Consider the following 26497-nt stretch of genomic DNA (forward strand, 5'->3'; position numbering starts at 1 on the left):
ACAGACGGTGGTGAGCTGCCTGGTGTGGGGGTTCGAAACTGAGCCTGGGTCCTCCAAGAATGACGCAAGCGTTCTTATTCCCTGAGCCACCTCTGTGGCACTCCGAAGGTGGGGGGGGATTAAAACATAAAAGTAGAACCTGTTATAAGAATTAGAATAATGCATTTGGCAGAGAAGGAAACTGAGGCACAGTGTAGGATCCTGGGCAAGCCTTCAATAAGTGATGAAGCTGGGGAGGGCCTGGCTGTGTGTTTACTTTCCATAATATCCGAGAAAGCAGATTCCGGGCTTCCATTTGAAATGTTATATTTATTGAGTGCTGTGGCGTCGCTCGATGAGAGCGCGGGGAGGATTGGGAGGGCATGGTGCCAGGGGACCCAGGATCAGAGGGGTGCTGACCCCTCAGAGATTGAAGTGGGGGATGGCACAGGCAGATGTATTAAAATGCAAATTTCTGCCTTGCTTGCTGGTTTATCATCTGACTCGTTATACAATTTGCCAGTTATAGAAGAAAAATTACCATAATGGGGCCCTAGGGAATGGTTGTAAAAGGGAGACCAAACGTTACTTATCAGCCGTTCCACTACAATTATCTACCGCGTTTGTTCTCTTCCTCCTCGGAAACATGAAACCATCATGTGCCAGGGACCCGGGCGCTGCCTGGGCAGAGAGTAGAGCGGCTGTATCTGTGATCTAGTTTCCCTCTCCGCACCTCCCCCCATGACCCCCCATTCCAGTCCTGCCTGTGGCTGCTACCTTCCCCCAGCAGTGGACTCCATCAGGGTAGGATGAGGAAGGTGGGGGGGCATTTCCAGGGAGGAGGTAGAAGCTCTGGCTGAAGTTCTGAGTGTTTACAGACCTGGGGACTCCAGGACGTCCTCTTTCCAGGGCTTCATTGGAGGTGAGACCAGTGAGCATCTTTCTCCACTCAGTAGGTGCCTGACAGGTTTACTCAGGCAACAGGTAGCCAGGCTTCTGCAAAAGTTGCACTGTTGCTGTGCCAGGCACCCCCCCACCCCCGTTCTAATTTTGCCCCTGCCCTGACGATCCTCACTCCCAGGACAGCTTCCGATCCTGTGTATATGCCAGCCTTCCTCTCTCCTGGGGCTCCTTGCAGCTCCATTCTCTCAGTGTCTAGCCTTGTACTTGGAACATAATAAGCAGGAAATAAATATTTGATGAATGAATGAAAGTGTGTCTGTGGGCACGCGCCCGCCTGTTTCCAGGTGATTCCAAAGTTGTCATCCCCACCGGCTGACTTCTTTTTCAGGTCCAGCCAAGTCTTCTCTAAGCCCCAAGGCCTCTGACTATTCCTCAGGCTTCTAGAACGCGCATATTCAAACAGGCAGGGGAGCAGATAACTGCCAGCCATCTGTGCGGATTGCTTAGACACTTACACTTTCCCAGACCTTGGGCGGCTCTGTCATTCTCTCAGAGTTCCTTTTGTCTTCCTTCCTGGGGCTCCTCATTTGCCTCTGCCACAGTATGAAAGGTAAACCCTCGTGGCCTCTGAGTTAAATTTACAAAGCATGAATCCAAAGCCACTCACCAAGCGCTCAGCCTCGTGCTTAGCAGGGCTCTCTCTGATACCGAGGCTTCTCCAGCTCTCTGCAGGAGAGAGGGTGCAGGCTCCACTGTAGCTTATGCAAAACTTCTTTGATGTTATCCTCAAACTTAGGAGCCCTGAGGCAGGGGCACTGGATGGGTCCTTTGACCGCTGGTTACCCACTCCCATCGGCCGTTCAGGCTCTGGGAGGGCAAGGCACCCCAGAAAGTCCCCAGGAAGGCAGAATATTATTCCTTCAGCTAAACCTTTTGACTCAGGGAACAGGCATCGTCTGGGCACCTGAAGTTTCTTTCTTAAGAGGGAGGTGAGGGCATGAGGTTGGATGATGCCATGGGTTCCAGCAAAAATCACGGCTCCTTAGAGGAGGGGTCAGAATACCACAGAGGGGATGTGGCTGGCTCATGGAGTAAGAGCCTAGCATGCATGAAGCTCTGGGTTTGATCTCTGACATTGCATAAACTGGGCAGAGGGGTTCATGCCTGTAATCCCAGCACTTGGGAGGTGGAAGGGGGAGGATCAGGAATTCAAGGGCATCCTTGGCTACATAGTAAGTTTGAGGTCAGCCTGGGCTACAAGAGATCATGTATTTTTGTGTGTTTGTCTTTAAATAATAACATCAAAGCCCAAAAGCCTAAAGACAGCCTGCCCTCTGTTTCCCTGTGAGTTGAGACGGTTTTCAGTTTTCCAAATGGTGGGGGCAAAAATCTTAGGGAACATCAATCCATGCATGTGCCACCGCTGTCAAATTCACACTCGAATAAACGTTTACTGTGACACGGCCATGCACTTTCAGGTGCTTGGAGAGGGCCTGCAGAACTTCACAGCTGTGTGGAAGCCTCGGGTCCTCTGAGATTTACCACTGGGGTGACTACTGTTGAATGTAACTATAATTCGCCTCTGTCTACTTCCCGATGTGGCACTGGAGCAAGCTGGGCATCCTGGGAAATACCCTTGCTTTTCAGTTTGGTTTTCTCTTACCTGAACTCCTACTTTTTAAAACGAGAAGAGAAGCTTTGAAAGCATGGCTGGGAGAAGGTGAGGTAGGCCTGGGACCCAGATTTCCTTGGTGTGTATGTGTGTGTCAGTGTATATGTGTGTGTGTGTGTGTGTGTGTGTGTATGAGTGTGTATGTGTATGTGAGTGTGTATGTGGGTATGGGTGTGAGTGTGTGGGTGTGAGAGTGTGTATGTGTGTGAGTGTGTGTGAGTGTGTATATGTGTGTATGTATATGAGTATATGTGTGAGAGTTTATGTGTGTGCGAGCGTGAGTGTGTGTATGTCTGTGAGTGTATGTGTGTGTATTTGTATATGTGAGTATGTATGTGTATGATGTGTGTGAGTGTGAGTGTGTGTATGTGTGTGAGTGTATGTGTATACGAGTGTATATGTGTGTATTCGTATATGTGAGTATGTATGAGTGTGTATGATGTGTGTGAGTGTGTGTACATGTGAGTGTGTATGTATGTGTGCGTGTGTGTGTGAGAGCATGTGTGTGAGTGTGATTGTGTGTATGTGTGTGAGTGTGTGAGTGTATGTGAGTGTATGTGTATATGAGTGTATATGTGTGAGTGTATGTGTGAGTGTGTATGTGTATATGTGAGTATGTATGACTGTGTGTGTATGTGTGTGCGAGTGTGTGTGTGTGTGTGAGTGAGTGCGTGTGTGTTATGTCCATATCTGCTGGCTTCTGAAAGCCAAGGCTGTCTAATTGTCAGCAGAGAGCCCAGCTTCTACTCACACAAACAACAAAAAATGATGGTCCTTCTATTGCTCTTTAGCCTCAGCCCAGCAGAGGGGACGAGGGGAGGTGAGCTAGCCTGTGAAGAGCTTCCACAGTAATTCTTGAAATCCCAAGAAAAAATTTCATGTGCGTGCGTGTGTGTGTGTGTGTGTGTGTGTGTGTGTGTGTGTGTGTGTGTGTGTTTAAAGCCACTCTCCAAGATCATGAATGAAGTGTTATTCCACACCAAACTGGCACCACTCCACCCACACCCCAAGTCCCTGCCCCTCCCACACTCCACCCACTGGGTTCTTTTGATCCCAGCGCTGTGGGCTTAGGCTTTGGGATGGACAAGAATAGGCACGGTGTGTCTAGAAGGGTCTGCACATGTGCTACTGTGACCAAATAAATGAGATTTAAGGAGAGCTGCCAGCCCTGTGGCCTGCTCCTTTTCTGTGGTGAGGTCACTCTGTGACTATGGGATGCTGAGTGACAGCACTGCCCTCCCTCAGATGCTGGTGGCACCCACTCTCCCCAGGCATGACAAAAGTGTCTCCACACCAAGGGACACAGAGGGGAGATAAGTTGATCTTTGGTTGAAAACGATTGTGGAAAGGGACAAGAAAACCCGGATAGGTCTCCCTTCTTTTGAATGCATGACTCGCCTCCAAGGCTCTCTTAGCTGGCCTCCAGCCCTTGACCTTGGCGTGTTCCATCCCGCATTAGCCTGCCTGTGCGCCGACTCCTGGGGTGTGCTAAGGCATGTTGACGAGCTTATTAAGGGATCCATATGGCGGAGGGCGGAGGGTCTGACATGGAGGAGGCACGGGCTACTGTGGGATTCTGACAGCCCACTCTGTAGAATGTCACAGTCCCAGGCCAGGTGGGCTTACTGAGGAGGACGCAGGAGGTGACCTTGTTTATTCCAAAATAGGAGTTTGACATCAGTGATGGTTTTATGTCCTTCAGCCTTCAGATGCCTCAACTATGTAATCAATTCCGCTGCGTCCCGAGTGCCTCGCTAATTTGCTAACTCTGTAATGCATGTGTTTATCTTTCTTTCCCTCCTGAGCTGGGCACTCTCCTGGGCAGGGGGTGCAGACAGTCAGACTTCAACCCATAAACCAAACCCAAATAGGAAGTGAGGCAAGAAAGACTGGGCAACTTCAGTTGTGTGAGAAAAGATTTAGAATACTGTGCTAGGGCCTGGGGAGCTGGTTCTGTGGGTAGGAGTGCTTGCTATGCAAACCCGAGGACCTGAGTTCAAATCCCCAGCACCTTGTAATATGCCTGGTGTGTCTGTGCGTGTCTGTATCCTCCACTGTAGGAGTACAATCAGGCAGATGCTGTGCGGGCAGGGGCGTGTGCTGGCCTTTCCAGAGAGGAACTTGAAGTGAGGAACCCTAGGTTCAGTGAGAGATCCTATGACCAGCAGGATGCCCAGAGCAAGGAGAAAGCTTAAAGTTGAAATCTTAGTCTCCATCCAAGGCTCTTGTGCCTGGCATTGGGCCACCTGGGGAAGCCAAAGCGATGACATTGTACCATAATTTCTCCATGGCGCCCAAGTAGGGCAGCTCAAGGAGTCGGATGTAGGCTGTGTGAGGAAAACCTCTTTCCTAGTCCTCCCCACAGGTGGCTCTCACTAGGGAACTACTGAGTTTGGCCCTCCAGTCTATGGCTGGGTGTTGCGAGTGACTGTCCTCTGAGGCAAACAACCACTTTTTAGTCACAGAGGCTAGTTGCACCCTCTTGCAAGAGGACCATCCCAGCTGGGCCTGTGGACTGTGTGTGTCCCTTTGCGGAAGGCTGAGGAGGGTCTCAAACCCCTCACCCGAGTTGTATCCAACTCTGTTCTAACTGCTGTGGTCTTGAAAAGGGGCTAAAATATATAGAAAGGATTAGGGTTGGGGGCTCCATCTAAGCAGCGAGGGTGCATCCTCATCATTGCTGGGGACAGAGGCTTTCTAGGTGTTGCCTATTGGGCAGGAGGAGCAACCACATCCCTGTGAGGAGCCCCTTACCTATACTCTGGGTGACCTGGCTGTGAGGTTGTGCTAGGGGCAGGTGGGGGTTGGATGACAGAAGAAGTTGGCCTGTTGGTTCTGCCTTCACAGCGTCTCCTTAAACAATACCCACCCTCCCAAGTGTCCAGATCTTACTTAGACGGTAGGTTTTAACAAAAGATTTTCTTCTCACTTGAAATTATTTAAAAAAAAAAATACCCTTCAAGATTATGTATACCTCTTAGTCAACAAGCATTCCCAGGGTAGCCATGGAACACTCTGAGCAAACCAAGCAGCAGAGATAAATAGGAGAGAGGGCCAAGCAAACAAAAGACAAAGGGTGTGAGGCTAAGGAGCCGGCACAATATGAGGACGTGAGTGTGAGTTTCCAGGACCCACACAAAAGCAAGGGGCTGCGGCACAAGTCTAGCACCCAAGTCCTGGGAAATGGAGACAGGTAGATCCCTAAAGGGCTCACTGGCCAGCCAGGCTAATGGAATCTATGAGTTCCGTGTTCTGTGAGAGAGCCTTTCTCAAAAACTAAGGTGGAGAGCAATTGAGAAAGACACCTGATGCCAACCTCTCCCTTCCACATTCATATGCGTACTGGTATACATACATGTGCATATGCACACTGGCACAAACACATGTGCATAAGCACACTGGTATACATACATGTGCATATGCACACTGGTATACATACATGTGCATATGCACACTGGCACAAACACATGTGCATAAGCACACTGGTATACATACATGTGCATATGCACACTGGTATACATACATGTGCATATGCACACTGGCACAAACATATGTGCATACGCACACTGGCACACACATGTAAATGCACACTGGCACACCCACATGTGCATAAGCACACTGGCACACACATATGTGCATATGCACACTGCCGCACACACATGTGCATACCCACACGGGCATGCACATTCACTCCCTACCTACACAGAGACAGGCAAAGGTTTCTGGCTTCTGGAAATTTCTGGCACCTGATGTCGAGACTGTGAGCTGTACATGTGTTTACACTTACCAGACCACAGAATTAAGAAGGGCATTAGCGTGGGTCTGGAAAACAGAGTCATTCTACTTAGGGATCAGGGTGGCTTCCTGGTGGAGATGACAATTTGAAGCACAGGGCTCCGGAAGTCATGAGGGGAAGGAACAGGTGAGGAGCTGAAGGAAGGAAAGGACTCTAGGTTCTCAGCATTTCAGTTAGGGTCCCTAGTGGGTTGGGAAGTGGGAATCCCCATGCAGGAGGCTCCTGAGCACCCCAATCTAGCTCTGCCTAGGAGCTTGGAATGTGGGATGGTTCCCTCCGGGCGGGCGGGGCCTCTGCTCAACTTTACATTTAAAATCCAGCTTACAGGCAAGTTATTTCAGTAAATAAAATTTCCATCCTAGCAGCTTTTCCGCCAGTGAGCTTTTGTTCCAGACAAAGGCACCCCAGTGGGGAGTCAGACACAAACTGAAGCCAGAAGGCAGGAGCTGGGCTGGGGGTTGCTGCTGGCCTGCCTGGGGGATGCCAGGACCTGGTGGGGTCTCTGCAGTTCCGTACTTGCCTGGGCTCCCTCAGGATCTATGAGGTGAGGTCTAACAACGGCTCATGAACTGCCTCTCCACCATGCTTAAACATAGAAGGCTATAGAAGCAGAAGACCTGGGAAGAGGCCAGGTCTACCCTGCCTGCTGTTAAGAATATTAGTGTCCGTTCCTGCCATAGAATCCCGATGTTAGCTATTCGATCCTGGACAGCTAGTTTGCTTTTTCATTGTCTCACTGCTACTCTAACTGCAAACTTAGTCTTGCACTTAACACCTTGCAGGGAGGGTCCTGAGGCCCAGAGCAGGACAGACAGAACCCGAGAGGGCATCAGCACTGACAGACAGGGTGCCTGGAGCATCCTTACCTCAACACTGTTGGGGGAGACTTCTTGAGGAAATGGGGACCCTGTTTGAACTCAGTAGAGGTAAGTCCTCTATAAATGGTGATCAGTTCTGTGGCCTCTGGGCTTCCTGCCCCACCCCTCTTTCCACCAGGGATTCTCAAAGAGCCTCAGCAGAGGTGGGAGCCCAGAGCCACTTGTCTACCCTGAGAGGATTCCCTGAGAGGCCAGGGGTGGGAGGGCAGAGGGACCAGTCTTTATAGGGGAGTTTTCCTGCCTCCCAGTCCAGCTCAGATTAGAGCCCATTTACATCTTAAAACCCAACTTAGAAAAACCACAATCCATCAGCCAGCGATGGTGTAAATTGCTTTGCTAAATATATTTCTGGGTACATGGTAAGTAAAAATATCATGAATTTAATAAGCCTTGGAATTCACATTTTTTCCAATCCTAATTAAGTTTCTCCTCCACATCGGACGTGCTCCTTGAGTCGCGGCGGTAAGGTTGGGAGGGGAAGGCAGCTCAGGCAGCCAAGAATGTATTTCCTTCTCCAGCGGCTGAGCATGGCTCTGTGGTCAGCCAGTCTCCTGACTCACCAAGTCTCCTGAGTCTCAGGGAAGACCCTTGCTCTTCCTAAGTCATCTCCAAGAGTCGTGATTTGAATCCAGCTGTTTCTCTCTCTATGCGGGCTTTTGATGAATGCACAAAGCAGCACCTCTTGTCCCAGCTTGGCTCTCCCCACTAAGGACATCCCAGACCATTAGTCCCTTGACATCTAATTATATGCCATCCGCTTCCCTGTGTTTCCACCATGCACACTCACTAGCTATAGGCCCCACACCCCATGACAAAGACTCATGGATACCGTCATCAGGATGTGGGGTAGTATCGGACACTCTGACGGTTAATATTTTCTGCCAGCGTGGTTGGAACACAGTGCCCAGACTTTGGTCATATATCATTCTGGATGTTTCTGTGGAGGATTTTAAAAGATTTATTTTTATATGTGTGCCTGAGTGTGTGTGTGCGTGCGTGCGTGCATGTGTGTGCATGTGTGCGTGTGTGTGTGTGTGTGTGTGTGTGTATGTGTGTGTGTGTGTATACATATGGACACCAGAAGAGGTCGTTGCATCCCTTGGAACTGGAATTGCAGGTGTCTGTGAGATGCCCAGCTTGTTCTGTGGGATTTGAACTCTGGTCTTCTTATAACTGTGCAGCAAATGGTTCTGAGCCGCCATATGGGTACTAGGAAGCAAAACCAGGTCCTGTGCAAGAGCAGCCAGTGCTTTTAACCTCTGAGCCACCTCTCCAGCCCTAGGTGTCTTTTCATTTTTCCTTCCCTTCCCTTCCCTTCCCTTCCCCTTCCCTTCCCTTCCCTGCCCTGCCCTGCCCTGCCCTGCCCTGCCCTCCCTTCCCTGCCCTTCCCTTCCCTTCCCTTCCCTTCCCTGCCCTGCCCTGCCCTGCCCTTCCCTTCCCTTCCCTTCCTTCCTTCCTTTCCCTTCCCTTCCTTCCTTCCTTCCTTCCTTTCCCTTCCCTTCCCTTCCCTTTCTTTTTTTCTTTTCTTTTCTCCTCTTCCTCCTCTTCTTAAATGAGATTAATCCCAGAAAAAACTTCTGCCTCTGTGAAATGCTTCAGAGCGTCCATGGTCCCTGCTCTTTTGTCCTCTGCTGATCAGTCTTGGCTGGGGTTATTCAGATCTCAGGGTGGGGTGGGAGGTCTGCACCGTTCCACGCTTTGCAAAGCGGTAAGGCTTGTGCACAAGCAATCAAATGAAGGCTGGGACGAAGACTGGCTTCCTCCGAGAAAGGAGCAATTTCCCCATCCAAGGCCTTTGCATTGGAACTGCATCTTCTTCATCTCCAGTCTGCCAGCTCTCCCCTCCAAGTTTTAGGAGCCGGTTCCTGCGAACAATCTCTGTGAGCATACCCGGAGGGAGTCACATCCTCTTGGTGAGCGCCAGTGGAGAACAGCCATGCTGAACCACAGTACTGGGCCTTCTGCCTGCACAGGAATCCCATGCATCCCTGGGAAACGGGAACTGCCTTCATCTCTCCCAGAGGAGGACACAGAAGTTCCCAGAGCTGGACTGACTTTCCTCAGGGTCTTGGCAGAGAGGTAGAAAACCTATAATGAGTCAGGAGAGTGTTCGCTCCCATCTGGGAAGTGTGGTATCTCTGAGAGACAACTTTTCTTCACTCTGTGAAGAAATCCTTGCTTGTGGTGGTTTGAATATACTTGGCCCAGCAAGTGTCACTATTAGGAAGAGTGGCCTTGTTGGAGTAGGTGTGGCCTTGTTGGACGAAGCGTGTCACTGTGGAGGTGGGCTTTGAGACCCTCCTCCTCACTGCCTTTGGATCAAGATGCAGACTCTTAGCTCCTCCAGCACCATGTCTGCCCGCATGCTGCCATGCTTCCTGCCATGACGGTAATGGACTGAACTGCTGAACCCGTAAGCCCGCCCCAATTACATGTTTGCCTCGTAAGAGTTGCCTTGGTCATGGTGTCTTTTCACAGCAATGGAAACCGTAACTAAGACACCCCTGTAGGATCTTTTGTAGGGAGAACAGAATTCGGTCTGGAGGGAATTTGAATATGTGAGCTACTAGGAGAGATGCTGAATGGGAACTAACCCTGGAGGGTTTGTTGGCTGTTGGCCCAGGATGCCTAGTCTGCCTCCCTGATTGGTTCCCAGAAAGGATGGGCCCTTCCAGGTGCCCCAGGGTTCTTCTCTCATTTCTGGGAAGTTGTAGTAGGGGAGGGTTAGGATCTGTCCTCTGTTGCCCACGGGGATGCCGCTGTACAACTTGGGCACAGAACATTAGCTGCACATTACAGAGTTACGATCTGTATCATGACCTATTCCCCAGGAGGCTGGAGTTCCAGGGATCAGTGGGCATGCAGCCCCCAAGGGAAGGGCAAACCTAGAGGCCTCAGAAGCATCCCTTGATGGCTTGAGGCAGCTGAGTGCCACCTGGAGACCACCAATCCCAGCAAACCATCTGTTCTAGCTCCTCCCCCAGATCTTTTTCTTGACTCCATGAAAGAGTCAGGATAAGCAGGGCTCCAGAAGGGCCGCAGTGTGTGCTTATAGGGCCATTTAGCTTCAGAAGCTGGCTACTAAGGCTACATGGGTCCAGTCCTTAGGATCTGTCTAAGGTCACCCTGGACCCCTGTAGACTCTCCCCACTCCCACCAGTCACCCTTACTCCAAGCAACTTGGATGTCCTCTGTTCTCTGCTCTATTTCTTCCTGTCCTCCCCCAGCAGCCTAGCACCTGCTGTGACTCCTGGTTTTCCCCTCCATGTGTCCTCCAAGCATCCCTGGAAGAGGTGAGATGTTCTTATCGTGACTTGTAAGCCGCAATCTTCATCCTGGCCCTGACTGTCTTCCTCAAGTTATTGGCTGCTTTCTTGTTGCTACAGCATAAAAGTCAACAAAGAAACCTAGGAAAGGAAGGTACAACGAGGTTCACCACAGCTGGAAAGACATGGTGACAAAGGCTTGAGTCAGCTTATTGTAACCTGCCTCCAGTCCAGGGTTCCAGCCCATGGAGCAGTGCCACCTGAATTCATGGTGGATCCTCCCATCTCAATTAATCTAGAAACTTCCTTAGAGATGTGCCTAGAGGCTTGTTCCTTCAAGGACCTAAATCCTGTCAGGTTGACTATCACATCCTAAGTCAGTCCCCATCTCTGTCCCCTGCTGGGTGGGTGGGACAGAGAGTTGTCCATAGTTTCACAGTTGCTGGTTGCATAGATTGGCCAACATCCCTCTGAGTTCTTAACATGAGTTCAGGGAAAGCGAATTCCTTAGAATCCCCAAGTTTCCTTATGGAGTACGATTGCCTTCTACCTCCTGCCGCTGGCTGTGCCTGGTCCCATCTTTCCCTGGTTGGCTCTAGGTTGGAGGGTAGAGTGAGGAGGGTGAAATGCCAGCCATCTGCTCATGGGACACTTTGGGAGTAGCACCAGTTTGCTGACCTAGGCAATAGGGGACAGAAACCTGTGTATCTTTCAGCCTGGTGGGAGCTCCACCCCGAAGTGGATGTGAGATTACCATGGGTTGAACCCATGCAAGCTCTGCAGGAAGATGTTCGTGGTCTTTGCAACAACTTGAGGCAGTCCTGGGTCTTGACAGCTTCAAATCCACAGCCATTATCTGGACTCCAAGCAATGAGACGCTGAGGGGAAGGTGCTGATATCCGAGCATTGTTTTTCAAATGTGGGTTTTTTTTTTTTTTTTCCCCAATGAGGAGTTTTATGTAGTCCAGGCTAGCCACAACTGTAGACCTTGAACCTTTGATTTACCTGCCCCCACCTCTCCAGGGCAAGGATTACAGGTGTGAGCCACCATACCAGATTTATGCAGTTCTGGGAATTGATCCCACGCCAGGCAAGCACGGTTCCAACTGAGACACACCACCAGCTCTTCTTTTAGTTTAATATACACAACTACACACATGTGCTCATACAGAGAGGAGCTCATGGGTCCAGCTGGGGCCTGGATCATGCCAGACTACACCATTCCCCTTCCTTAATCCCGAACCACTTTCCTTCCAGTGGCTTGGTGAGCTTCGGGGGATCCCTGACAGAACCCTGTCTCATTAACATGGAGAGATCTTCCTTCTTGACTGTCCCACCATTTTCCCTTGCGTCTTGTGTATGAGGCATGGTGGGGGGAAGGAGAACATGGTCCAGCATCCCAGTCCTCTGCCTATAGTCCTGGGTTCTTCATGGTGATCAGATGGTGGCCTCTCTAGGTCAAGCCTGAACCTCCTTTCTTCTTCCCTCTACCTAAGCAGTAGCTAAGGTAGACAGTCCCTGACATACCAGAGGCATGGCCATTGGTCCTCTGTGTGTGTGTGGCTGCTTCATATGCTCTGTGTGCCCGGGGGAGGCTGCAGCCACCGGGCCTGGGCTGAGGCATGTGATCCTACAGCAGGTATATTTTTAGCTTTCTCATTAACCGAGTGCTTTCAAATTAGCCTTCTATTAACCTCAAAGGAAAATGAAAGTGTGTTTTTTTTTCCTTCCCAGAGTGAGTCTCTCCTGCAGAATATCAAGGTTTCCATGATTAACGTTTCATGCGCCTCGAAACTCTAATGAAGTTGGATTCTCTAATATCTAACTTGATGGAATAATTGGTCCACAGTCTCTGCCATGGCAGGGGAGGCTGCCAATTGAGAAGGGGCCTTCCCTTTCCCATCACAGGGTCCTTTGTCCCTGTAGCCTCTTTTCTCCCTCCGTTGATCTGTCCACACCAATGTCCCTCATTCTGGAAGGCTTTAAGCAGCTGGAACTCCCTCCCCTGTCCTAGCTTAGCTATCATCCACTCCCTTCCCAAATGGGTCACTCCAGACTGATAGTAGGCCATTACGGCTTCTGCATGCGCAGTCTGTTCCCTGGGCTGCACACCTGGGTCACACAGGAACCTCTTGACTTTGACAATGTCCCTCGAAGTGGGCTTAGCACTTGGACTTGGGATTCCAGCTGGAGAGGGGGAAAATAGCTTTGCAATTTCTAGGGGTGTCAGGCAATGAACCTGATGAGATTAATTCAGTCTTGACTGACCACTTGAGAGGAAGGAGTGACCTGTCCTGCCAGGGCCACCTGCACAGCGTCAGAAATATCACCGGAGAGGATTGCAGATGGAAGTGGATGTTTGCCAGCAGAAGGAGCAGGCAGCTGGTCCCTGTCACCCAAGGAGATGGCAGGGCTGTTCTGGAGGACTCGATTTCTTGTTCATTACTGTAACCCAGTGGTCCTCAGCCTTCCAAACATTGTGACCCTTTAATACAGTTCCTCATAGTGTGGTAATCTCCAAGCATAAAATTATTTTTCGTTGCTACTTTATAACTGTAATGTTCTACTGTTCTGAATGGTAATGTAAATATTTGTGTTTTCTGATGGCCTTAGGTGACCCCTGTGAAGGAGTCATTTGGCCCCTAATGGGGTCTTGACCCACAGCTTGAGAATTACCACCTCTAGCCTGTTCTTGGATACATCCTTCATTGGTCTAGCCTGACCTTGACTTGCTTGTGTACTGGTCCAGCCTATCCTTGGATCATTTATATATCCATCTAGCCTTTCCTTAGATCATTCATTCTTTGGGCTACTCTAGCCTTGTGTCATTCATCTATTGGTCTAGCTTGTCCTTGGATCATCCATCCTGTGGTCTAACCTATCCTCAAGAAATTCATCCATTGGCATAGTCTGTCTTTGAATAATTTATTAATTGGTCTAGCCTATCATTCATTGTGTCTTTTGTTTATTGGTCCTGTCTATCCTTATATCATTTGTTTATCGGTCTAGTCTATCCTTAGATCACTCATCCATTGGTCTGGCCTGTTCTTGGATCATTTGTCCATTGTTTTAGCCTGCCCTGAAGTCATTCCTCCATTGGTCCATCCTGCTCCTGTGCCATTCATCCATTGCTTCATTCTGCCATTGTTTATTTGGCCATTGATCTATCATCGCTGGGCACCAAGTTTGAGTCCTAGTTCCTTCTCGCTCTGTTTCTAGCCATCTCCTTTGTCCTTGAGTCCTCGGCACGGATGCCTTTGCCACCATGCCACCTTGTTCTTTCTCTGCTGTAGCGATAATTTTGTAGTTTCTGTTTCTTAAAAATCCACAGAAATATAAGAATATGCTTTTGTTTTAATCCCAGGTATGGGATATGGGGCTGCTTCAGATTGTCCACAGCAGCTGACTATGATTTGCCCAGTGCTCTAGTGGGGGCGTGATTTTCTCAGCTGCAGATAGTTTCTGCGATGGTGTGACATTTGGAATCCTGGGGACTCTTGAGAGGTATATAAATGCTAGGGTCCTGAGAGGTGGGATTGTTGTTGTTGGCGAGCTGTTGCTGTTGTTGGGCTGTTGGTGGCTGCTGTTGCGTGCGGTCTGTTAAGTAGTCATGCACAAAGAAGAAAGAAGAAATTAGATATTCTGACGGCCAAGATCAAACACCCCAAGACACTTGATGCCCCTAGTCAGCAGGAAGCAGTCGAATGATGACATCACCCCCTTTCTCTTCTTATCTTTCCCCCTCCTATCTAGTGTTAGGGGTTGAAAGGGTAGAAAATGGGTATAGAAGGGTGGGAGAAAAAAGAACCCACAAAGTAGCCAAAGGCAGGTTACGCTCCATATATGGTTCTGTGCTTTCTTAAGTCACTGTAGCAAAATGTGGGCTGGAGGCCACTCAGATAGGGGCCTTATTTTTGGGTTGCTCTTAGCTTCTTGGATACTCTCAGCTTCTTGGATGCTCTCAGCTTCTCACCACTATGCCAACTTCCTGTGTGAACAGTTCTGTGAAGAAGTTCCTATTTCATGTTGAGCATACCCCATGGTTCCAACATGCTTCCAAGTGAGGGGGGTTCTCTCTAGGAATCCCCCACCCAAACTCCTTTGTAATCCCAGCCTGTTAAATGGCTTGCTTAATCTCCTATGAATATGGCTCAATTCCTAGAGGCCCAAGAAACACAACAGGCTGTGATGTAAATATCAAACGACACCAGAGAGTCCCTCGTACCATGTGGCCCACACCAGCTCAGGTTCAGTGCCAGCACAATGCACCCATTATAGCCTTCCTACATAAAACCCTCGGTCACTTTGAATCTGAAATGTCAAAGCACAAACTTGTCACTTCTCTGCCAACCTTCTGGACTCTCATGGTGACGACTCAGGATCCTGTCACCTTCTCGGGACCCTGTAATGCTTCTCCGCCTCACCTGTGCAAAGCTTTATCCCCAGTCTGTTTTCCAGCCCACAAGCAGATTGCTCCCTCTCAGATACGCTTGTGATTGTGTACTTCCCTGCTCACACCAATCAGTGACTCCATGGAACCTTTGGTTACCGCTCTAGTTCCTGGGATGACTCAGAAGTTTCCCAGGAGTCAGGAATAGGCATTTCTCTAGTATTATTCCAGGTGACTGTCCTTGATGCACACCCATATTCATTGAGGCCCCCAACCAGGCTCTACTCTTCCCTCATCATCTCTTACCACTTCCTACGTCTGGGCTTTACACACACACACACACACACACACACACACACACACACACACACACACACACGCAGTTGCCCGTGACTGGTGTGCTTCCTTCCGGGTTCACCCAGTGAACACCTACCCAACCTGTAAAACCTCTTCCCTTCTCTCCTCATCTGAGACGCTACTCTAGCCAAGAGGTTCTTTACCATGTGCCATGATATCCCTTCATATTCACTCCATCTCACCGTTCTCCAAATTTATGCTCTATGCATACACGAGCCTAGGACAAATGGTGTGTGTGTGTGCACCTGTGTGCATATGTGTGGGCATTCACATGCGTGCCTGCGGAGGCTAGAGGACAACCTCTGGGGCTGTTTCTCAGGATACCATCCACCTTTTTTGGAGACAAGGCCTCTCACTTGACCCCAAATACAATTCCACTAGTCTGGCTGGTCAGTGAGCCCCAGAGACCCTCTTCTGTTCAGTACGCATGCATTATCAGGTCTAGCATTTTGTGGTTTTCTTAGCATGGGTTCTGGGGATCCAACTCAAGTCCTCAAGCTTTTGTAGCAAGCAGTTCCTCACCGTTCCCTGGGTCTATTCCGTGCTAAGGTGCATTCCTGTCTTTTGTCACATTGATCAGGTCTGTCAAGATCCTAGGCTTTGCAGAGGAGCAGGCTGACAGTAACCTGCAGTCAGGCCAGCCCTCTGTGGAATGCTGGCTGTGATGGCTGGCTCTGTCTCCATAGACCAGAGCCTGGCCCTTTTGTCCTCTCCCTCCCCAGCGACAAGCTCTTAGCCATCCTCTGCAGCCTCTGTGCTGGAGTAAGGAAGAACGAGCCTTTCATTGTAAGTGACAGTCACCCTTAGTTCCACAGACCACATGGCTTGTCGCCCAGTGCCTGCATGCTGGCACTCAGTATCCTAGGAGGCTGAAGGGAGCACCCTGAAGTCAACTGTTCTTCCCCTGTCTACCTGCCCCCTGCCAGCCCTTACCTCTGGCACCTTTAGTCACCCAGAGAAGAGGGAGGAATCCAGGCCAGCCTCATTTGGAAAAAGCCTCAAATGCAAAAAGTGCCATCTTAAATCCAGATAGGGGGTAATTAACGACATTTCAAAAGAATTCTTCTGTTTCAAAAGACTCCGTGGCAGGGAGCCCACAATTAGCCTGCTCCCCTGGAGCCCTGACATTGCTGGGCAGCGGCCCCTCCTCTCCTGCCCACACCACCAGCTTATTTCCCTTCCTAGCAGTTAAAGATGATTCTTCCTCTCCTTTTCTTTTGATTTTAATAATCTTTATCATATCTCCTCTCGGAGGGAGGACACCTGGCCTGACCCAAGGACATTCATTTCACAAACATAGGGGATGGAGGTTTGCAGGGACAGCGGAAGCACAGAGAAACAGGAACTGATGGGGAGGGGTAGGCTGGCAAGTCCTTCTAACCCAGAAACCCCACTAATCTTCCTTCTGAAGAGAATCTTTAATGTGTTCCCGAGGCAATGAAACCAACTAAGACATCTTTTATTCCTGGCTTTCTAAGCAGCAGTGTGTGACCATGTCCATTCATGGAATGTGGAAGGCCATGTCCAGAAAATGGCTGGGCAGGTTGCATCCAGGGCAGCAGGAACTGCTGTGAGACATACTGTGCTTCGTAGATACCATCCCCGAAGTCTTCTTCCTTGCTGCCTAGAAGGAAATGGTGGGTAGTCCAACAGCCATCTTGGACCAAGTTGGGGCTTCGCCATGGGATTTCAGGCTGAGCTAGTGAAAGCAAAAAGACAGACAGCGTCTGAATAGGTCTCCGTGGACTTGAGCTTCTGTGAGGGGAAGAGAGAAGCTGCCATCTTGGGTAAGTCACCACCAGCTTGTTGTGCTGAGCCTGATCTTAGCTAACAAGTTCCATGATGCACACTTTCTTGACAAGCCACGCCTACAGTTTGGAGGCAGATGGCAAAGAGTCAGGGTTTGTGTCTTGTGATTATCCCCTGAATCTCGTATCTGTCACCCTTTGTGCCATGTTTTCCTTGTGGATCAGTTAGTAAGTAACCTGACAGCAGTTGAGGGATGACTCTTAAAAGACGGGTGGGTGGGTGGTCTAGGACTCTAGTGGGCTGCATCACTCAGCCGGAGGAACGGAAGATAGCAACCCCCACTACAGAAAGACAAAAGCCATTGCCTTTACTAGATTGGCTCTCCTCAAGGCCACACCCACTTACCCAGGCTTCTCCTTCCTTCCTAATTTGGCTAGCTACTTTCTTTCTTTTTCTTCTTTCTTTTTTTAAAAAACAGAACTGTTTTTCTTTACTATATTTTTTAATATTTTGAAAGTTTCAGACATGCATACTGTCTTTCCATGCATACTGTGTATATATATATATATATATAATTTCCACCCATCTCTGTTCTTCTACTCCTCTTGTGCACCCTCCAAGCCCTCCCAAAATCCATTATCTCTTCTTTAATTATTGTTACACACACACACATACACACACACACACACATACACACACACACACATACACACACACCAAACTACCGAGTGCATTTACATGCACTCACATGTGTGTGTTTAGAGCCGAGTGTTTGATATTGGATAGCCTGTTGGTTTCCATCTGTGATGGTTTGTATATGTTTGGCCTAGGGAGTGGCACTTTTAGAAGGTGTGGCCCTGTTGGAATAGGCATGTCACTGTGGGCATGGGCTTTATGACCCTCATCCTAGCTGCCTTGAAGTCAAGATTCTGCTAGCAGCCTTCAGATGAAGATGTCGAACTCCCAACTCCTCCTGCATTATGCCTGCCTGGAAGCTGCCATGTTCCCACCTTGATGATAATGGACTGAACCTCTAAACCTGTAAGCCACCCCCAATTAAATGTTGTTCTTATAACAACATGTTGGTCATGGTGTCTGTTTACCGCAGTAAAACCCTAACTAAGACACTCATTCCTATAGAGGACCGATTCCTCTTCCCTCAGCATCCACTGGTCACCTGTAGATCTTCGCCTTGGGGTGGGGCCTAATAAGATTTTGTTCACCCATAGAGACATACTACCTGGTGTAGTCTTTATGCAGTTTGTTTAAACGGTTGTAGCTTTAAGACGTCATGCATGGAGCTCCCCTATCACATATAACAAGCACTGCCCACACAGTAGATGTCTGGTCCCCGCACCCTTCTATTCTCTCTGCCCTTTCTTCTAGTGTTCTTTGAGCTTTAGGTGTATGGGTTGTGTTGTAGGTTGTGCTGTAGGTATATTGTAGGTGTATCCATTTGGGTTGGGCAGCCTATAGTCAGCTGTTCAATTTTATTCATGCACACAACGTAGCTTGGTCATTATTGCCCCTCCCCCATCACCTTCTCTCTTCACCATTACCCTCTTCTATCCTCCACCTATTCCCATGCCCCTCCTTCTCCACTCCACTGAACCCCATTTTCTTACAAAGTTTCCTTCCATTTTTCCTGTCCTTTTGTGTGTGACATGCATGTCCCCATCATGGTAAATTTAATTGGAGTTAGAGTGGCCTGCATATGCACAGGTGGAGTTTACTGGACCATGGGCAACTTGACAGCCACTACACTGCTAAAAAAACAAGGTATCCTTTCCACTTGCTCCCTTTCCTCATACAAGGGTATTGAGAGAGCTACTCAGGAATTCCCTATGGACTCCAACTGAAATATATGCCTTGACTCTTACAGGACCTGCTGAGTCCACTTGTTCTCTTATCTTTTTTTTTTCGGAGCTGGGGACCGAACTCAGGGCCTTGCGGTTGCTAGGCAAGCGCTCTACCACTGAGCCAAATCCCCAACCCCCCACTTGTTCTCTTGTCACACACACATACACATACTCTCTCACACACAGTCTCTCTCACACACACTCACACACACTCTCTCTCTCACAGACACTCACACACTCTCTCACACACACACTCACATACATTCTCACGCACACACATACACTTACACATTCACACTCTCACACACTCACGAACATATACTTACACACAACTCTCACACACTCTCACACACTCACACATATACATACTCACACATACACACATACTTAGACATACATTCATACACACACATACATATATATGTTGGATGGTAAGAATGTCCTATCATATAGACACTCACACACACACAGACATATATATATAAGAGTCAAGGCAGACTTATATATATATAAGAATAAGAATGTCCTACCATACAAACACACACACACACACACACACACACACACACACACACACACATACACACACGAGGCTAAGGCAGGAGGATTGCAAGTTGTAGACTGCCTGGGACCAAGAGTGAGACCCTATGTTAAAAAAGAAAAAAAAAGTAAGAAAGAAAAAAAAAAAAACCCAATAAATCCAAATCCCACTTAGCAGGAAAGGAAGGGCCCTGGAGATCCTCTGGTGACCCTACTTTCTTACAGGTGGGGAAACTGAGGTTCAGAGAGTTAATGAACCAGAGCCCAACTTGCAAGACTGGCTCAGGGCAGAGCTGGGATAGAAAAAACCTAATGTCCCACCTCTCAGGCCACTCCTCTGTTGCCTCTGTTGTCCCAGGCAACCTGTGGTCTGTCTGTCTGTCTGTCTGTCTGTCTGTCTGGAGCTGGAGGAGAGGATGTGCACGGCGTTGTCCCTCCCCCTGCACTCCTGGGGCTCGAAGAACACCAGGCCCTTTCTCTGGAATTGTCATGGCCCCAAGAATCCTCTGACTTTTCTCTAGGGATGCGCGTTTTCAGACGTGACCTTTAAGGATTCATCCAGCTGCACAATTCTTCCGCGGGCTCCTGGGCCGGGCTTGGTGCCTGACAAGCTGGAGACCCGAGGTTTTGTGACTGTGCCTGGTGGACGGGCGCAGCTGGTTTTGGAGTGGGGGTGGATTCCCCCTTAGGTGGCTGAACTCTCAGCCGAGGTTTTGCAAAAGAGGTCTGAAAGGACCTAGATGGTTCGGGGTTGGACCGTGTGTGGATACAAGCTTTTATTTCATGCTATTCCCTGTGGCTTCACATACACGAGACCTGATCAGAACAGCTAAGAAGAAAGGAACAGACTGGATCCAACAGGAGACCTTCATTGTGGGAGGTGGGGCAATTGAATTGGGCGTTTCCTACAGACTCAGGGCATTCCACGGGGCCAAAGGGTTGTAGGACAGCATCCCCCACATTTTTTTATATCCTGGCTCCATTCGTAAGCAGGCTTCAGTGGGTACTGAGAGGCTCTGGAAGACATCAACAGAAAGCGACTCTAGTGGCAAGAGGTGGTGGTAGCAGCCGGGGCGTCTCATGCTGGGTTGCACAGGAAGCAGATTTTCTGGGAGATGATTTCAGGAATACCAGGTAGTGAGGTGAGAGAGGCTGCAAGCGTAGTCAGCCCATTCTGTGCCTGTTCACAAGCTGCCTCTGCTCCTCCGTCCCTTTGCAGCTGGTGGGGGCCAGAGATGTGTGCGCATGGTTCTAGATTGTTCCATCCGAGGATCAAGGAGCTGTGAGGTTTGATTGTGACACCTCCAGGGAGAAATTCTTGTTTATAGAGAGTTCTCTGGCTGAGTGCTAGGTATTTGCCGCTAGTAGCTGGGGACGTGGGTGGGAATGGTCAAAGCCAAGGCTATGTGTACAGGGCACCCTCAGCTGTAGCAGGAACAACACCTTCTGGGAGGGAGGGATGGAGGGAGGGAGGGAGAGAGGGACAGAGAGAGGGAGGGAAACACAGAAGAAAGGCGAAGGGTGCAGAGAAGAATAGGTCTGGTTTCCTAGGTGTCAGAAAAGTCTTAGAAAACAAAGGAGCATGAAGGTCATTTGGCAAAGGGACCCCAGTCGGGACCTGAGACCCTGGGTAGGCTGCTGAGGTAGATTATGTGGACTGTATACAGGAAAGGCATGATCTGGGCAGCTGCAGGGGTAAGGTGTGAATAACACAATTCCACCTCTGGGGATTTATTCATGGGGTCACTGACATCTTGCCCCCCTTCCTGTCTCTTTCCTCCTTCCTCTTCCCTTTATTCCATCTCCTCTCCTCCTCCTCCCTCCTCCCCCCCTCCTCCTTTCTTCCCTTCTCCCTCCTTCCTGTCCTCTCCTCCTCCCCTTCTCCTTCTCCCCCCTCTCCCTCCTCCTCTTCATTTCCCCTATTTATCTCTTCTTACTCTAGTTAACGTTGGTATTCCATTTTTTATTCCCCACCACATTTATGTTACCCCGGGCACTGTTCAAGGCATCTTTACTACCAGCAAGGGATAACCTAGAAGCCATAATCCCCGGACAGAGACAGATGAAGTCAGGATCCATTTTAGCTGCTGCAGGATGGTCTCCGGCATATTCCGTGTCATCTGTGGGCACAGGGTGAGACGCTCCCCAGCCCCAGGAGCAGGTAAGGCAATGTGAACAAAGACACCCATCTCCATGGTAGCACCTCCATAGATTCCAGAGCTGCTAGCACAGAGCATGCAGTTAGATTCCAGACATGTAGCATGAGCAAGAAAATGGCGGCTTTTAGCTCACTCTTGAGATTTCCAAAGCCCAGTGTGGACCCTCGTTAGGAGTTCAGGAGGAAGGACCCTTCCTATCCAGTAACCAGCATGAGCACTGTGGTGCCGCAGTGTCTGGCAGTTCAGTCCAGGCACTCGGCTGCCACCTGAGGCAGGTAAGAGGGTGGCGATGTTCAGTTTTCCAAGGACAAGTGAGCCAGCACAGAGGAGAGGGCACCCAAGCTTCCCCTTAGCTCTGCACTCAACTGAAAACAGAAAGGAGAGAGGTTGGTCTTTCTCTAATTATTTCACTACATGACAATTTTTTGTTGTTGTTGCTGTTGTTTAAAAACGTGGGGGAGGTTGCTGGCATCCACGTGTGCGAGCGAGCCAGCGCACTTGCGCAGGAGACGTCCTGACTATTGTGCATGCGCCTCCGCTCGCGGGGGTCTTGCTGGGAGCGAAGAAAGTAAGCAAACAGATTGGGGCCAGTGTGAGAGCAGTCATGGTAGCTTATGATTCTCTCGTTATCCAGACCATGTGGGCTGTGCCCTCATCCCGGCCTAGAACAAAGATGTGGCATTCGTTCGCCACTAAAGTGAGGCTCCGGGTTTCTTCTCCTTTTGTGAGTCCCAAGGTTCAGGCTTAGAGTAGATGAAGGTGAAGAGGAAACCTGTAGCCAAGAACCTGGGGTTTCCAGGCCACCAGACAGAGGGCTCGGGGCTGCTACAGATGGGAGGCTGGAGTTCTGGGTGTGGAGATGTTTGTTGTTATGAGGACTGGTGGGCCTCAGGGACGGTAGTTTGAGGAGGGTGCTAAGATGAATGAATGAATGGAAGGCCAAAGAGAAGTATCAAGCTGGGGCACGGTTCAGAGGGTGGGAATCATGACTGTATAATGACCCACATTTGAGTTCGCAGTACCTACGGTAAAAAAAAAAAAAAAAGAATCTGGGACTAGGTACACACGTGCCTGTAACCCCAGCACTATGGAGGGCAGAGACAGGAACCTCTGGAGCCGATTGGTCACTCTCCTAGCTCTAGGTTCAGAGAGAGATCTTGTCTTAAGGGAGTAGAGTGGAGACAGAGAGTGACCAAACAGGACGCTTGATATCCCCTTTTGAGCTGTGTGCACAGATATGTGTATTTGCACACTTATATGTATGTACCACACTACACTGTCTACTATACATGCATGCACACATGTGTGCACACACATAGATGATAGATAGATAGATAGATAGATAGATAGATAGATAGATAGATGGATGATAGATAGATAGATGGGTAGATAGGTAGGTAGGTAGATAGATAGATCAATCGATCGATCTGGGGAGAAGAAAGCACTCAGAGGATACTGAAAACTCAGGTAGGCAATGATAAAAGCAGTGAACTGTGTCCTAAACCAAAGGAAAGTCAAAAGCACGATGTACCCAAGGTAGCTACAGGGCTTGAAGCATGGAGCCGATAACTGGAGGAAGGCCTGCTTACGGTGCAGGTTTGTGTGTGTGTGTGTGTGTGTGTGTGTGTGTGTGTGTGTACGAGTACCTGTGTGTGTCCGTGTGTGTGTGTGTGTGTGTGAGTGTGTGTGTGTGTGTGTACAAGTACCTGTGTGTGTCTGTGTGTCCGTGTGTGTGTGTGTGTGTGTGTATGAGTACCTGTGTGTGTCCATGCATGTGTGTGTGTGTGAGTGTGAGTATGTGTGTGTATGAGTACCTGTGTCTGTGTGTGTCCATGCGTGTGTGTGTGTGTGTGTGTGTGTGTGTGTGTGTGTGTGTGTTTGCATGCGTGTACCCCTCCTCTCTGGGGCTCACATTCAGATACAGTGAAGACTCTGGAAGGCAAAGCTGGGCTAGAGCCTGAGGGGCCTCATCCTCTCACACTGTGAGGTGAGTCTGGAAAGCTTTCACCGGGGTGGGGGTGGAGGTGGGATTGTGGTCGTGGGGTAGGGGTGAGGGGTGGCGAGAAGCAGGAATGATGGCGGTAGAGGTTGTGATATGGGCCATTCGACAAGCATTGGCACACACACACACACACACACACACACACACACACACACACACACGGCACTAAATAAATGCCTTGGAAATTTATTGCCCTAGAGCCACGAATGGCGTGGTAGAAGCCTTGTGCTAGTAGCTTTGGTGTAACGGCTGCTATTCCAGAGAGTTATTACGGTGATAAAACCCGCCAGGCTGCTGTGCGGCTCTGCTCAGATGAGTGAGGGCTCTCAGGTCCGGGACTTGGAGTGTGCAGCGACAGAGACATGAACTCATCGAGAGATGACCTCAGTGGCCATCTCTGAATGTAAAAAAATGAGTGGGCAGGAAGGGAAACCAGGAAGAAGCAGGCGTTCGACAAAGGCAGCCTTGAGGGGTGGGCCTACCTCCACTCCTCCTCAATTCTCATCTTCCTGACAGTGACCCCTAGGCTCTCAGGTACATAGGCATGGTGTCCTCATATCCCTGAACTGGCAAAGGGAAGGGCTTTTGTGTGATCTTGCAATTTCTTGATAACCTTTATTAGCCCTTCATACTCCCCAGCTACTGTGGGAAGCCATCGCAGAAGTGAACTTGTCTAATCCTTGTGGCACAGATACCAGAGCTAATTGCTGATGGGAGAGACTGATTCACAAATGCGGCCAGATCTGTGGTCCCCCTTAGAAGTGAGAGCTTGGCCCCTCGGACCAGGGGAATTAGGAAGGTGCCATATAGGAAAGGTATGGTCACATTAAGGTGCTCATTTTAGTATGGATGGATTTAAGGATAGCAAGACAGGCTGGTGGCAAGCTGGTTATTTTGAACTGTCACCCAGGAAGAAAGTCTTAGTGAGAAATTGTCTAGGGCAGGTAGGCCTGTGGATATGTCTGTGGGGAGTATTGTTTTAATTATTAATTGACATAGGGAGACCCAGCCCATTGTGGGTGGCATCATTCCCTAGGCTGGGCCCTGAGCTTATACATGAGTTAAGAGAGCCACATGGCACAGAGCAGGGGTGCATTTGTTTCTCTTGCCTCTTGACTTTGGATGCCACGTGACTGGCTGTCTCAAGCTCTTGCCTCTGAGACTTTCCTACAGTGTGGATTGTGAACTTAAAAAAACCAACCATCCAACTACCAAAAACAACCTACCCCCCATTTGTCCTCTAAGTTATTTTTTGACAGGATACTTCACAGCAAAAGAAATGAATTTAAAGTGTAGGCATACTTTTCCTGTCATGGTCCTGGCATTCTCAGAGGAATTCCAAGCCCATCACTTATTAAACCAGGTCTGCTATTCCTAAGGTCATGCCTTGACTCCTTGCTTTCTGGTTACTCTGTTCCTATCTCACTCTCTCCATCCCCATGCAGACTCAAAACGTCCTCCTCAGACGTTTATACCCAACACCTTCCCCTGGATGTCTTCGTAGCTTTTTGGATCGCTGTTCAACCATCGATGTACTGGAAAGGGATTCCCCAAATGCTTTGCAGTAAACAATGCCATGGCCCCATCAGTCTCCGGTCTCCTAGCATGCTCCAGGATAAATGTTAGATTTATCCATCTACTTAGTATCCGTCTCACCCCACTAGAACCTAAGTTCCCCAAGGCAGGATCAAAGTCGGTTCTCCGCTGTCTTCCTGGAGGAAGCCACTCAAGGATGCAGGAAAGAGTAGCGAGTCAGAGACATACATCACCTCAGAGGTAGCTCAGCCTTGTGTGTCAGGGGCAGGGAAGATTTTAGGACACCACAGTTCATTCTGCATGCCCGCGTGCACGGGTAAACATTAGAACCTTAGTTCTAACCACTGAACTTGAATGCAAGCAACAGATGTACTTGTTTGTTTTTGTCGTTGCTATAACCAAGCAGCAGTTCAAAGGAAGATGTGTTTATTTTGGCTTGCACTTTGAGGGCCGGGTCCATTGTGGTGGAGGAAGCAAGATGGCGGGAGTACAAGGCTGTACATTCATGTCTCCGTGGACCAGGAAAGTAGCACACACAGGGAAAGCAGATCCAGTCCATAAATGTTAGTGTCCACCCACCCCGTGGCTCACTTCCTGTCGATTCATCTTACCTTCCAAAGGTTCCATAACCTTCCCAAACGTTGCCAGGAGCTGAGGACTGAGTGTTCAAACTTGAGAGCCTGGATCGGGGTGGCATTTCACACTCAAACCGCAGCTGAAGGTGTGAAGGGGAAGGCTCGGAAATCATTCCTGCTTCAGGCTTCTGGTGACAGGGACAGTCTGTAGGGGCCAGGAAGGCACCTTTTGGGTGCATCTCAACCCCATTCCTGTGAAGACACAGCTGAGGCTCTTTGGCGTGTTGTGCCGAGTTCCTTCCTCTGATGACATGTTCTTGGATGGTGAGTAATTGAAGCCTCGGGGCTGCCTCTCCTTTTGAGCAGAAGCGTGGTTCCGCTCCAGGGGAAGCACACGGGCGGATAAGAAACAGAGCACAGCCAAGGCTAACACAAACCGAGGCGTCAATAACTGCTTGACATTCTGAGAGGCGCAGCCTCACTGGTGGGTCCAACACTACGGAAGACCTTTTTCAGTAGGCGCTAAAGTGGTTCAGCGATGCTGGCCTTTTATGGAAGAGATACACTTGAAAGAAATAGAAAGCTTTGGGAAAGCCGGCTGGTTCTTTGCAGTTCAGGGTGTTTGGGGGGTGGGGTGGGGGTAGCAGTGCAGTGAGGTGTGAATGAGTTTCATCTTAGAAAGGGGCGCACGGCAGCAGCTTCGATGTAATAGGCTTAGTTACTAGTTACTGCTGGAACAAAAACCACAGCCCTTGCACCCCCGGCAAAGCGACTTAAGGAAGAAAAGGTTACTTTGCCTTGTACTTAGAGGGGCTGCAGTCCATCACGTCCAGGAA

The sequence above is a fragment of the Rattus rattus genome, chromosome 9 (genome assembly GCF_011064425.1).
Source record: "Rattus rattus isolate New Zealand chromosome 9, Rrattus_CSIRO_v1, whole genome shotgun sequence".
Lineage (NCBI taxonomy): Eukaryota > Metazoa > Chordata > Mammalia > Rodentia > Muridae > Rattus > Rattus rattus.